The following is a 14,959-nucleotide window of genomic DNA, read 5'->3' as shown; positions in this document are numbered from 1 at the left end:
AACACTCCTACGCGTTTCCAAGGAGAAGTAACTCTTCCCCCTTTTGCCGGTGATTAAATTTTTAAGCTTGAGCGTTCTAGTTTCTTTTACTACTGACGCTTTCAAAAGGGGCGGGAACAACTGATCCTGTTGTTCCCGCACTTGGTAACCGACACCGAAGCTGGAGTAAGCTTCTACACGGGCTGCACACGGGTAAGAATTTCTCACTCTATGCGCAAACGACCTCTCCTCGTGAACATTCTCACGGAGGAAGAACCCCGTTTAACGCTGATGATATCTTTCACTTTATTTCCAGCCTGATTACGGTTTAAATTGGAACCTTGAAACCTTGACATTTATCAGCAAAGCTTTTCGCTCACGGCAACCTGACATATTGATTGGTGCCGCGTACCTATCTGAACATAATATACCACCCGATAAGGACCGGGTTGGAATTATCACCGGTTCCCCGGTGAGTTTATTTGACCTTCGAGCCATCATTTTTAAGAACACGAATTAGCGTGTCTAAATAATGTACCAATAAACCCGCCCTCCTTTCTTGTTTTTTCTACAGACCACGCGCCTCGATCGTTTAGATCAGGTAATAACTCCTTTCCCCTTATTCTGTTTTCGCAGCTGCACACTTAAACCTCCCTTATTGCTAGAATGGCCGAAAAACAACTAAATCTTCGTAAATATGACCTGATAAAAGTGACCACCATTACCTCTTCATAGTGACACGGCTCACCTTGTGAACTTACCGTATGCCAGGGATGATATAAAGATAGTAGCCAATAGTAAGAAATTTTCTTGGCTTTAGACTTGGTATCGGCTCGTTGCGACTTTCATGAGACATAATACCTCAGTGAAGCGACATTGTTTATTGCTACCACATGCCTCCTTGATACAGGGTTCTGTACTTAATAATAGTGGTGAGAGTAGTATAAAGGCTTTATTTAGGCATTTACTTGTGGCTTTTTCAAGATTATCATTATCATTACTCGGGCACCCCAGCTCAATCGCCTCACCATGACTAATGTATTTATTTAGAAACGTGAGATTTACTGAATGTATAAACTAGTTTTGCGAACAGGTATAACTGCTCGAAGTATTAAGGAGTGATGTTATATACTCGTGTGATTACAATTTTCGTAGTACAAACCCAATGCAATTTACAGATATAGATGTCTTTTTAACAAATGTCGGAGTGTTCATTTATAATTAACCATGGACTATTGAGTTTAAAAAGTCATCAAAGACATGTGGTGCTGGTCTTTCGAACCCTCGCCACTTCAACTGTCACTGAAGCAGCATACAGGCAATCACAAGTATGGTGCATACGTAGTCATTTCAGCTATATAAATATTTCTGTGTTGTAGGTCAAATCTGAGTGTAAAATGTTAATTTTCTAATTTTCTATTTAAATAAGTCACCTCACTACGCACCTTGGTATTAATTTCAGATAGGAATCAGGACATGTCTAATTTTTCTAAAAATGCGCCGTATGTCACGACACTTTACTCTATGTCACTAATTCTGACATTATGAAATGGAAATGCTAGCGAAATAAAATTCTGGTGCTTAAAGTCACTAAAAGTTTTCCCCCCCCCCCTTTTTTGTTCTACTCATGCCCCTCCTGTGTTGGTTTCCACTGCACTGGTGCCCCCCTTCTTCTCCTTTCACACGTACCTGTGTCCACTTATTTTTATCATTTTATCATTTTTTGCTTTCTATTATTTTCTTATAGCCCTGAAGATTCACAGCCACATGCTGTGATGAAACACGTGTAGGCTAAGTGAAAAACAGAGTGATTCCCAAGTGGGGAACACTGATGACAATAAAAACTTTTTGAGAAAATACATTTGGTTGATCTATCCTTAATGAGAGAAGAGTTAAACAGATGACCGATATCTAATTGTATATAGTGTGCTCTGGATTCTTGCCCAACTGTGGTAAATTCAATTACCCATACGGAATTTGAATGTATAATATAAAGAAATAACTCAGTCAAAATAAGAGGCAGAATCCGTGATAAATGAGGTTTAAAAAAGGGGGTTTATTCCTTAAAAAGGAATTGGTTGATGACTCGAGCCAGGTGACATGCTCAGGGATCGGAAAGAACATGTACACTGAATTCTTTTCATGAAAACATATATATAGTCATTACATTTGCAATAGGAATCAATGCAGAAGGCGTAACAGCTGAGAGAAGACAAGATAAGAGCAGTAATACGTAACAGAGGGCGTGCACTAGGGCGTACACGGAGGTGTGTGCAAAAACACGTCATAGGTGAGTGTCACTAGTGGGTGGATCCCTGGAAGAATCCTGCAGTGTCAGCAGACACATGTGGCAAAGTTGCGCGCGCAGCAGCATGACGTATGATTGACGTGAGACTGGAGGGTAAAGGGGACTTGACATTTAGCCCTACATGTGGAGACAGAAGTCTGGGGTGTCAGAACAACCTATTCCCAAATCATATCTATATCTCGTGTTTAAGGAACAGTACTATCTAGAAGGAAAGGTCTCTCGGGCAGAGGCTATTCTATACTGGCTGCTAGTGCGTGCATATGTGACTACGTGTCTACGTGAAAGGCATGGGGGCCAGGGCCTACCATGGTAACAGAAAGTCATGAATTACTTGCATGGAGACAGTGAGGCCGGGCCCTTTGCTCTGCAGCTGGGGAAGATGTTTTCCTAAACTACCAGACAGGAATGTATTTTCGAGGAGCTGATCAGATAGCTTGAAGGGCGAATACAGATTTTGGCAGGCAGTGCAGGCCGAGCCAGGCACCGCTCGCCACACAGGAAGTAAGTCAGGGGTCATGAAGTAGCTGACTGTAGCCTTCAGAGACAGAAGGCAGAAAAGACTTGATGGCAGAATTCAGGGCCTAACTCGCCTGACTCGCCAGAGTTGCAAAAACGTGAAAGTGCACCACATAAAGACGGTGGCACGGCATACTTAGGAACGGACTATCGGACCCATTCATGGTGGATCTGAAAGAGGACAAGTTAACGTTGGACGCAAATGTATTTGCGTCTTCATAGCAGGTTGTGGAGGGAAGTTACATGTACTTGAAGTGCATACATGGAGTCGGTGGGGTCTACGTTAGGGGACACAATAAACTAGGAAAATTCATATTACCTCAGCCTACCTGTTGAAAACAAACGGTACAGGTTGTCAGAACAGGTCAAGGCAAGCATAAAGGCTGAGGTAGCCAAGATGCTTGAGTTGGGGGTAATTGAGCCCTCTGACCATAAATGGGCCAGAGTGAACACAATGTATATCCTGAGCTAACATAAATAAAGAAGTGTAAATAAACAGTTGACAAGTCGTGTGTATCTTCTCTTCTTCTTTTATATTTTTGTTTTTTGCAGTGATTCTTCTTAAAAAACTCTAGCCGTTGCCAACACGTGTTTCGTCTTTGGTGGTATTGGACCACAGACTTCTTCAGGGCTAAGATAAATTTCAGATCTCTTTCTTGTAACCCAAGCAATGACGTGCTTGACTGTGTAATCTCAATAACTCAAAAGTATGTGTTTCCCGGCTCCGTGACACCGCAATTTTAAATCAGAATCCAAACTCCAAGTGTGAGGAGCGATCATATGTTCTTCCAACAGACGGAGTATCGTCTCATGCGAGAATGGAGAACTGGGCCAGTCCAGTGGTACTGATGCCAAAGCCTAACTCCCAAGGGGGAAAGTAGAAAATACAGTTCTGTGTGGACTATACACATTTGAATGCAGTTATCTAGACTGTCGATTAACACATGCCTAGAGATGATAGCTTATTGACATGTTGGGGGCTGCAAAGTACCTCAGTACATTTGATTTGAACTTAGGTTACTGGCAGATTTCTCTTAGTCCAGGATCATGAAAGAGATCAGCATTGTCCACCCCAGACAGCCATTTTTGGTTCAAAGTGAATTGCTTTGGCATGAAGAATGCCCCTGCTACCTTCCAAAGGTTGGTGAATAGAGTCGTGTCTGGGATGGAAACTTCTGGTGCATCTTATCTAGAATGATATAGCTGTATTCAGTTCCACCTGGGAGGACCACTTGTTCAAACTGAAGCAAGTACTTCCGAAACTGCAGCAGGCTGGCCTGAATATCAAGGCAAGCAAATGCGCAATACGGCAAGGTTCAGTGGTGTGCCTGGGCCAAATTGTAGGTGGAGGCTATGAACAACCTCTCCAGCCCAGGATCTAGACCATCTTGGATTGGGAATCTCTGAAGACTCAGTAGGATGTCAGGGTCTTTCTTGGCCTGATTGGGTACTACAAAAGATTTATGAGGAACTGCGGGGCCTTTGTGGCTACCCTGACACAGCTTACCTGCAAAAAGCATCGCAAAAAGGTATTTTGGACCACTGGAGTGCCAGCAGGCCTTACACACCCTGAAGGGAGCTCTGTGTTCAGCACGAGTCCTACTGGTCCCTGACTACAATTATGAGTTCATGTCTAGACACATGCTTCAGATCAAGGGATTGGATCTGTACTAGCACAAGTAATGAAGAAGGCCAAGATCAACCAGTTGCCTTAATTAGCAGACAATTACTACCCAGAGAGCAAAGATGGAGTGCCATTGAGAGGGAAACCTTTGATATGGCCTGGTCCCTGAAGAAGCTGAGACCATACCTATTTGGGCACATATTTACAAGGGCTTTATCTCTGCTTTTTTGGCTTAGAAAGCCAAGAAAGCGGAGATAAAATTATCACCCTATTTACAAGAGGGTGCTAACATGCATAACCGCATGTTAGCACCCTTTTTCTCAACACCTCCCTTTGCATCTCTAATGAGATGCAAAGTGGGCATCACTGGGCGTACCCCGGATGAACAACCTTGCAAATATTGCTGATGTTCACATTGCAATATTTACAAGGCTGCCCCAGCATTTTAGCACACGTTAGTTTTTGGAGAAAACGCTGTTTTCTCCAAAATCGAATGTCTGCTAAAATGCAGACTTACCTATCCCTAACATTGGGGTGGATTATGCTGATATGACCCTGTGGGTTGTATCAGCAAGGTTATCGCCATTTTGCAGAGAACATCGCTGGAAAACCAGCGATGTTCCCTGCAAAACGGCAATAACCTCCCTATCTCTGGAATTGTTATCGCCCTGGAGAAATGCGCTGTTAATAACGCGCTACCAGGGCGATAAATTCCAAAGATAGCATGCGATAATAAAATTATCTGTAAGCACTGCCAGCGATAATTATCACTGGCCGTTGATAAAATGCCCCTTGGTACTCACTTCCATGTTCAAACCGACCGATGACCTCTCAGATGGCTCATGCAGATGAGCGGGGAGAACTCAAAATTGTTAAAGTGGCTCATTTCCCTACAGGGGATGGATTTCACAGTGGAACACATACCTGGGCTGCCCATGCCAATGCAAATGGATTTTCCAGGTTTTTCCACTTAGATGATGAGGACTACCAGACCTCCTACTTCCAGGGAGTAGGTTAGTTGCCCATCACCTTTCACTTGGGGTCAGGTGTAGGAATGTAATCCTTTTTGCCATGATCACCCTCCATTTTTTGACTGATGCTGGTGGTTACTGACTCCGAAAGTGCCCTGTGCTCTGTTAACCAGACCCAGGGCCAGTGCTCTAGCCTCTAAAGGTATTTGCTGATTAGAATAATGCCAATAGTTAGGTCCCTAGGAATTGGTAGGGCATATAGATGTGTAGATCCCAGTGGTCTTAATGAACTTACGTGTTCACTGCTGTGGTGTCTGATGACATTTTAAAGCCAGACCTGCCTTGTTGGCTGTTTTTTAAAATAAAACAGCATCTAAATTGTGCTTTGGAAATAAAAACACTTCCAAAGTCCAAAACTACTTTTTTATTAGTTATAAGTCTTCCCTAAGGTATGCCCTAGGTGACCCAATGGTAAGGTGCATAGGTATAAAAGCAAGGACAATCAAACAATTTTTGTATATATGCTCTGGTAGACAAAAACAGCCAAAGTTGTTTTTCCCAGTGGTAGTGCTGCTAGCCCCACAGGCTAACATCGGGAGGATTTTATTTTATTTAATTAAGTCTAACTTGGATTGGAGCTAGCTAGCCATATCACTAAAAGTATCAAATCATACTTCAAACCTAACAAATTGCCATGGTTGGATTTAATATAACTATTACCGGAAAGTAGTTGTGGAACTTACTATCCTGAAGTTACCTAAAGCAGCTCTGTAGCAGCCTCTTCTAATTGGTCAACCTTTACTATCCTGAGCTGCTCCCTACATAGGTAGGAAGAGGTCACGGGTTGCAACAATACAGTCAATTGGTAGGAAGAGATCTCCTTCCAGGAGAAGCCAGGGAGAGGAAGGGGCTGGGTACATTACTTGGACATCAAAGGCAGGGGCTCTGAAAAAAAACAGACATCACAGGACCCAGGCCACCTCCTCCCATGTCCTTGATCTCTAGCCAGATGGGAGCCTCCCTAATTAGATTAGGGGAGGGGATGGAAGAGTAGCGTAGTCAGTTGTTAGCCATACCTCTGGGTTGGGTTACATAGATGCACACTCCAAGGAAAGATTTTCTCTATTTTGATTGTTGGGAGAATGTTGCATTCTGGGCTAGAGGTTTGCAGCAATTTACCAGAAGTGGTCATACTAGAGGGAGGTAGCTTAGCTCCTATTGGTTTGGGTGCTCCCTCCCCAAGCCCAGGAATGAATGGAAAATGAGGCAGCACTACAAAGCTCACCAGAACACTACCTGGAAAAGAAGAAGAGAAGAGGGGCTGCACCAGAGAAAGGATGGCACTCTGAAAGACTACACCTGCTGCACTCACAAGGATCCACAAAGAAAGAGCTGTGCCTGACTCCAGCAGGAAAGTAGTGGACTCTCTGGCCAGCAACAGGTACAAAGTAGCTAAAGAATTCACCTGTACAGTCAAAGATGGGACACCCCTCATGACCAGTTGTAACTGCACTTTTCTTACACTGCGCAAGTGCATCATGGCAGATTGAATCCCAAGTGGCAACCAAAAGCCTCTGAATCCTTGGTCAGTGCTAGAGAACACGTATCTCCCCAAAGGAACTAATGCCTAGATGCATCAAGGGTTTTTGCATTCGCAAACGGTGCGAATCGCAAAATTCGGCCGTTTGCGAATGCAAATCCCGTTTTTGGGATGCATCAAGCATTTTGGTATTTTCGCAATTTTAGAAATCGCAATTTTGTTGCGATTTCTAAAATTGCGATTGCATTTTAGAAATCGCAATTTTGCGATTGCTAAAATGCAATTCATGATTACTTTAGAATTGCGAATTCGCAATTTGGTAGGGGTAAATTAGCATGAAGTTGAACTTCATGCTAATTTATAGAACACTTTCAAACATGCACTAGTTGCATATTTGAAAGTTTTAATTTACACACACACATGTCCTTGGGTCATGTGTGTGTGTAAATTGCACTTACAGTTCAATTTCAGGGGTGCAGGGAGAGGTTCTTTGAACCCCCCTGCACCCTTGAAATTGCATTCACATTTTGCGAATCGCAATTTGAAATTCGCAAAATGTGAATGCCTTCCCATTGATTCCTATGGGCCTTTTGGCCATAGGAATCAATGGGAAGGATTTTCCTTAATTGCGATTCGCAAATTGTGAATCGCAATTAAGGAAAATTACCGAATCGCAAAATAATTTGCGATTTTTTGATGCATAGCATTTTGCGATTTCTTAATTGCGATTCCTTAATTTTCGCATTTAAGAAATCGCAAAATGTTACAATGATGCATCTAGGGGTAAGAACCAGCGGGCGGCCTCATCTGAACTGATGTGAAATGACGCAAGACAACGAAAAGCCACGCAAAGCATTGTCAATCAGCTGCCAGCTTCAACAGAACTTGTGCAGGTACTCACAAAGTCTCTCTGCACAGTTTCATTGGAACCGATGCAAGATGACACAAAGCCACACAAAGACTCGCCACACAGATTCATGAGAGCTGACACAGTGCTACGCAACTCAACGCAGTACTTCACATCGCAGCCCTTGCATCTCCTCTGAATAGACATCGGACTACGCAAATCCTCGCAAAGCAAAGCTGCACAGAACGCACACTACAAATAAGGTACAATAGTTAGCTTGTCTAACTTGGTCCTGTGCCCGGCCTACCTTTATCATGGTCAGCCTGACCTTGTGACTTTGTCCCAGTTCAGCATGAGCACTATTTTTACCTAAATATTTAGAAATTCAGATCCTCAGTTCCCTTCTTTGGATTTTTGTCATTCTGGTGTAATTTTGAAGATGAAAATATTTCTTATTTTTATAAATTGCTGTTGGATTTTTATTGTGTTGTTTCTTTTACTTATTCACTGTTTTGGTCGTATTAAATGCTTCACACATGGCAAACTCCTAAATTATGCCTGGCTGCTTGTTTGACAAGTCGCAAAGGGTTGAGCAAGGTTTAATTTACTGAGACTTGACTGAACCTATTAGTGATTGTGGTATTATTATTTACTGTGGGTTAAAACCCCTGCCTGCTAATAACCTACTTTCCTACACTTCACACGCAGCAAGTACAACTCTCCAACCAAGCACTTCCCCAAAATGCATCGCGATACCGGCCCTATAATGCGTGCCAATGAGGAAAGAAATGCTGGACAAAAAAAGTAGTAGTAGTTCCTGTTAAAATTACCAAAGAAGCAGCCGTATGGGTCTGCCCGGGCAATTAATGATGTTGTTATCCCAAAGTTAAATATAAGTAATGCGTCTGTAGTAAAGGTTGACTTCATTATTGTAACTTTATAGCTGCAGCGCTTCTCGCTTGTTTTCCCTGATTTCTGCCTCATATTCTGTCACTCAGTGCCACCAGCCCCCTGCAGTGCAGGAGGCACGACTCGCGGTGCCTCCGACTGCATTCCCTCCGCATTAGGCGGCGCACTGGCAGCCGAGCCCGAGGCTGACTCAATGCTCCAGCTGTCCGTGGGCTCCTGTGATCTTTAGGTGAGCGTTTCCAAGCATGTCTTTGAAATGGCGGGCTTTACACCCCTTCTTTGATGGCACCCAGGCACGATGCCAGTACAACATGCAGACCGTGGAAGATCAACATTGTCACCAGGCCTGCACGCTCAGCCACGCGTCTCCCTCCGAATAAAGAAAACAGGTTACGTCGCATGCTATCTTTAGTTTGGATGTTGCCAAGGCAAAAACCAGCCACATTTTTTGACATCTCTCCTGCCCGTACATGTGACATCCCAAGGAGGTAATTAGCTGCTTGATTTCCGAACTAGGCTTGTGAGCTTATTTTTATTTCCACTTACTGTTGCTAGACACATTTTTGCTTTCGATGTCATTGTGGCGTTGCGTAGCATAATGTAAATTACGGTGTCTTTCCGTTTGAGTTACTTGATCGAGACTCATTATGTGCGTGACCGTTCAACATATTTGGAGCAGACATATCACCCTGGAGACTTGAGTCGACAAACCATTCTGCGGCTCTCCACGCATGCTTTCGCTTACAAGTTTTCCAAAGCCACTGACAGGGGCACCAGTATTGATAACGGGCAATACCGCACGTATTCGGTACCATTGCGAGTTTAAGTTTCAAAATGTTAATATTATTATTATTAATAATAATAATAATAATAAAAATAATGATAATAATGGTGTAGGGGCAAAGTTTTTTCTAAAGAGCCCATCGCGGCCTTGCCGAACTTTACGGTTGCACAGTATCAATGCTGCCCAGGTTTGAGTTCATGTCAAATTTTTCATCTACACTTCTTCCTTTGTATCTTACACTTGAAGGATATTCATCCTTGTTTTCTTAACTTTCTTTTCCTACTTCTTCCTCTCTTTTCTGCCATTCTCTCTCCTGCACTTGGTTGAAGTAGGATGAAGAAAAACAAGCCATGGTACCTAAACATGCAAGCGCGTGCCCACCGGTGGGGTAGCCAGTGCGTCATGGGCCCCAGTGCAAGGAAGGACATGCCTCCATGGCTGTAGTTTGAACTATGAAATACGACTATAATCATGATTCAATGGTCCCCGGTGCCACTGCACCTTTCGCACCAACGGTAGCCTCGCACTACAACTACTGCCCACTGATGTGCAAATGCCTCTTCCTGCACCAGTGCTGGTTTCGCAATCAGGACCTGTTTGAGGAGGGCGTGACGGTGGGCAGCATTACCTGCTGCACACACAGGGCATGTTGACATACTAAATCCGAGGGTGCTTTCCTGCAGCTGTGGCACTGGGGAACCACTTGGGACATGGGCCTGCTCATGCGTGCAGGCCTCCAGCCTCGTGTCTTGGAGCCTAAGCCAGATCTGCAAGGAAATAGCAGCAAAATCATTTGTGGCCTCAAATTACGTCTAGAAACTAATGCCCACATGCATCAAAGTAAATTGCATTCGCAAACGGGGCGCCGTTTGCGAATGCAATTTACAAAATTGGGATGCATCATGTTTTTCGCAATTTTAGAAATCGCAATCACGTTGCGATTTCTAAAATTGTGACTGCATTTAAGATATCGCAATTTGAGATTTCTTAAATGCAATGCATGAACATTTTAAATTTGCAAATTCGCAAATAGGGAGAGGTAAATTACCATGAAGTTGACCTTCATGGTAATTTGTGAAAACTTTCAAAAATGCACAAAAGTGCATTTTTGAAAGTTTCATTTTACACACACACATGCCCTTGGGGGATGTGTGTGTGAAAAATGCACTTAAAGTTATATTTCAGGGGTGGACCCCCCCCTGCACCCTTGAAATTGCATTTTCAATTTGCGATTCGCAAATTGCTAATCGCAAATTGAAAATTACTTCCCATTCATTCCTATGGGCCTCTAGGCCCATAGGAATCAATGGGAAGGGATTCCTTAATTGCGATTCGCAAATTGTGAATCGCAATTAAGGAAATTTAAGAAATCGCAAAAAAAATTGCTATTTCTTGGTGCATAGCTGTTTGCGATTTCTTAATTGCGATTCCTTAATTTTCGCAATTAAGAAATCGCAAACGGCAACAATGATGCATGTGGCCGCAAGAGCTGTGCAAGGGTGCACAGGCCATTAATGGTGAATGGACAAAATAATTCAGGCCGGAGACATATTTCTGTAAATCCAAAGCAAGGTACCCACTAGCGGAGCATGGGGGTGGCCACTGCAGAACCCAGCGGAATCGTCTGTCAAAGAACGCTGCTCCTGCTTGGCCACTTTTAGGCACACCCCAGTCTGCCCCATCTGTACATTTTCACACCCCAAGCGTACATTTTTTATTTGGCCCGCTTCCTGTGGGTTATTCCGTTTGGTACACACAAAGCATTGTGCATAGCCACATAAGTGGATCCTAAGACGGCAATGCCCAGGTCGCGAAAAGATTGAGGAATAGGACACTCTGCTTTCTACGACTTGAAAGTTGATTTGCAAGAGAAAAGTGCGGCCAGCTTAAGCCCCCACAGCCACATCCCGCATGCAGTGCGGTCCCTGCTGCATGGAGCCTCGCGGCCATTTTATTATGTTTTTCATCGACTACTAGCTTTATGACTTCATTATTTTTCATCCAGACTTTGATGGCACAAATTGAGCTCTTTCTCACAGTTCATTGCTCCAATTTCTATCAAATTATATTTCTATTTGTACGTCGCACTTTCATCATCCATCCTCGTCTGCCTTGCAGATACGAGATGTCGAAGCTTTAACTCTGAGTTATAGGTAAGATAGTAGTTAGCAAAAAATGGGTTCCAGCCGGAAACAGGCTAAGCAAAGAGCCCTAGAAAGTGCTGTTGCTAGCAATTTAATGACTCTTTGCATTTTATACTAGTAATCTATTTGTTAAAAGAATGAATTACAAAATTACACAGAGACTGAAACTGAATGCCAACCAATTGCAAATCAGTGGGGTATGTATGATGAATTTCATACTGCTGCCGAGAGATCGTCCATGAGTGCAGGAATGATACTAAAGAATAAATCAAATTTACACAGAAATGTAATGTACTGCAGTCTAGCATCAGCCCTACACTATTAATATTAAACGCACACTGCTCAAATTAATTAAACACATGTTACATTTAATAATATAAAAAAAGGATGTGTCCCTGTTAAAGGCAAACGTATCAAACCTTTGAATTACATCACATAATGTGCACATGATGAAATTTGCCTTTAATTAAAACAGTGTACATTAAAAAGAGTCAACGTTTCTGTGCTCCTAACATGCCCACAAACAACCTCTATGATATGCTTTGTTACAGGGAGTTGTTACAGCACAGCATTTGACACTTAATCAGCTTCTTGGCGCTTTTTGCAGATATTGATGGGTGAATCCCAATCGCAGGCCATAGGTTACCCACTAGGGATTTCACGGAGAGTACTCCTGCTATAAAGTCGGCTTTATAGACGGAGTACTCTCCGCGAGACGAACAACTTTTCTTTTCTTACTAACAGTGATTAAAATACGTGCCTGACCTTTTCTTTCCTTACTTACAGTGATTATAATATGTGCCTGCAACATATTGATACGATTGTCGTTGCTGGAATACCTGGACTTATTCTTTGTATAAGAAGAATATTTCCTTTTGGTTTTAATAAAGAGTGTTGAAAGTGTTGTAGTTCTTCTAAAAAGGATATGCCGTTGTTTTATGCGAATAATAACAGACCATGCCCTGAGGAAGTCTTGGGTGAAAACCCAAAAAAGACGAAACACGTGTTGGCTTTGTGTGGCTATCAGTTGTGGAAACAGAAAATATGGAAATTGAAATACTCACCAGATTTGAAGAATAAACTAAGAAGAACATTGAAGAAGACCATTGTGGATTTATTATTGGTGCTAATACAGATTTAGTTTTTGCTCAGGACATTGATTTTGTTTGATACTTTATGAGTGTGTTGATATTGTCTACACCCAACGTCAGGTGGTCGTTGTTCGATGTCCTTTGAAGTATTTTAACTGAACTATGGGCTTTGAATTACACTTGGGTGCACCAAATTGTGCAATCTAAACCCAACCACCCTTTCGCGCTTTTGTCTTTAAAAAACAGAGATCTCTCTAGCAAGTGCATTACCACAAGAGATATCTCACCATTAGTACTATTTCCTGAGATTTACTGGGCACCTTCACTGCAGATGACTTAACCCAATCAAATATTATAAAATGTAGACTTTGCAACCAACCAATTAAGCATAACAGATCTAAGACCATGCTTCTCCTTGCTGTCAATTTCTTCGTGGCAGGGCTTCAAAAAATATGTGTATCAGTTGAGGCCCAGATTTGTTAAATCTCATGATGCGGTTAATTGTACTAATCATATACCTGTTAAACATACGTGTGAGGCCTTAATATCTGATGTCACTTTTTATCATGTCGCTTCCAGTGAGATCACTTCCTGTGATATCACATGTAATGTCACATGTCGTGACATCATGCACTGTGATGTCATGTGTTATGATTTCACTTGCATACTGACTACCTGGTTAGCCCCCCCCCCACTTCTTTTTTTAGGACTTGTGCCATGTGCAGGTGACATTTAATATTATATGGACTAAATACTTGAGACTGTGTTAATATATTGGTAAATACTCCCACAGTGACATTTCTTAGAATAATTAATGTCTGAAATCTTTTCTATAAAGGCCTGAAGTCTAAAATTAATGGTCATCGGTCAATGTCCCTGTTGGAACAAGGTTACACAAATCCATTGAGGTGTCGCTACATCACGATGCAACGTTTATGGAGAGCATAGACAAACCTGTTGATGATGCTCACCTCACATTCTGGATTCCATGAATATTTACAATATTATACTGCAAACGTGAATGTTGAAATAAAACATAACAGGGGAGTTGTCAATGTCGAGCAAAATCACTATGCCCGAAAAACCCGAGGAAAGAAGAGTTTCAGTGCAAGTTAAATCGCATGGCATTCTAAAACACTGATTTAAGGTAATCTGGATTATGCAAATGTTCTAGTCTTTGATTGTGTCCCAAACCATACCCCCTTGGTGATGGGGGCATTGTGTCATGTGGGATTATCCACCGGATTGTAGTTAAGTCCTAGAGACTAGATCTAATACATCCTAAATGAAGCAAAAAGTGCAACCTGCAGTCAAGAATATTATAGGCCCCTACAACCATCAGAAACCACCAAGCTGTGGTGATATAAGTCCTCAAAGGAATGTAATGTCCAAATGGGATTCAAGATTGTCAGGAATGGTAGGATTCAGCAATGCACCTATGACCAGCCTCGCCCTGGAGGGAACAAGGGATATTTATGTGAAATATACATCATACAGGACCAGGATGGAGAGACTATATGCTTCTGCTTGTAGAAAGTCTGAGGTTTACTGAGGCAAGTGAGTTCAAATCAACTAGTAATCTAGGTATATTTACATATATATTGATTTACATTTTTGGTGACTTTTAAATGAACCAAGTACAACAGAGCACAGCCAGTGTAGCAGCAAGTTTTGATATTGGATACCATTTTGGTGCCCCGTGGATAAAAAAAAAAACATCTCCACATAAAGATATGGATGAAGTCATCTAGTAAATTTGATTATTTATTATTTTCCCCAGTTCCTGTATATAGAAATTCAAATGGTGCACAAGATCAGCGACATGGAATTTAGAAGTTGAGGGCGGTGGAGCAAGTTCAGTCCTGGGAATACCAAACATCAGGAATTTAAACATGACAGGACATGGGTATTGGGCCAACAGGATTTAGGTGGTGAAATGATGAGAAAGAGAGGGGACAGACAGCTGTACAGCAGACAGAGAGCATGATAATCAACAGTGGATGAACATTAGCACTTTACTAAAAAAGTGATATTTAGAATGCAAATAATTTTTTTTTTTTAAAGTGAGATAAGATTTGATAAGATGTAGGAGGTGCTTAGTTATATTGCCTGTAGAAAGCAAATTCCCACTGAGAACCACAAATAGGAATGAGCCGTGGTTAGGCTATGGCGAAACCATTTTTTCAAATAACAATTCAGTGTGCATTGAAAAGGAGAAGTGAGCATAGCTTGCAAACATTGAGCAG

Source organism: Lissotriton vulgaris, chromosome 2_1 (genome assembly GCF_964263255.1).
Source record: "Lissotriton vulgaris chromosome 2_1, aLisVul1.2, whole genome shotgun sequence".
Classification (NCBI taxonomy): Eukaryota; Metazoa; Chordata; class Amphibia; order Caudata; family Salamandridae; genus Lissotriton; species Lissotriton vulgaris.
This window is presented reverse-complemented; position numbering follows the sequence as displayed.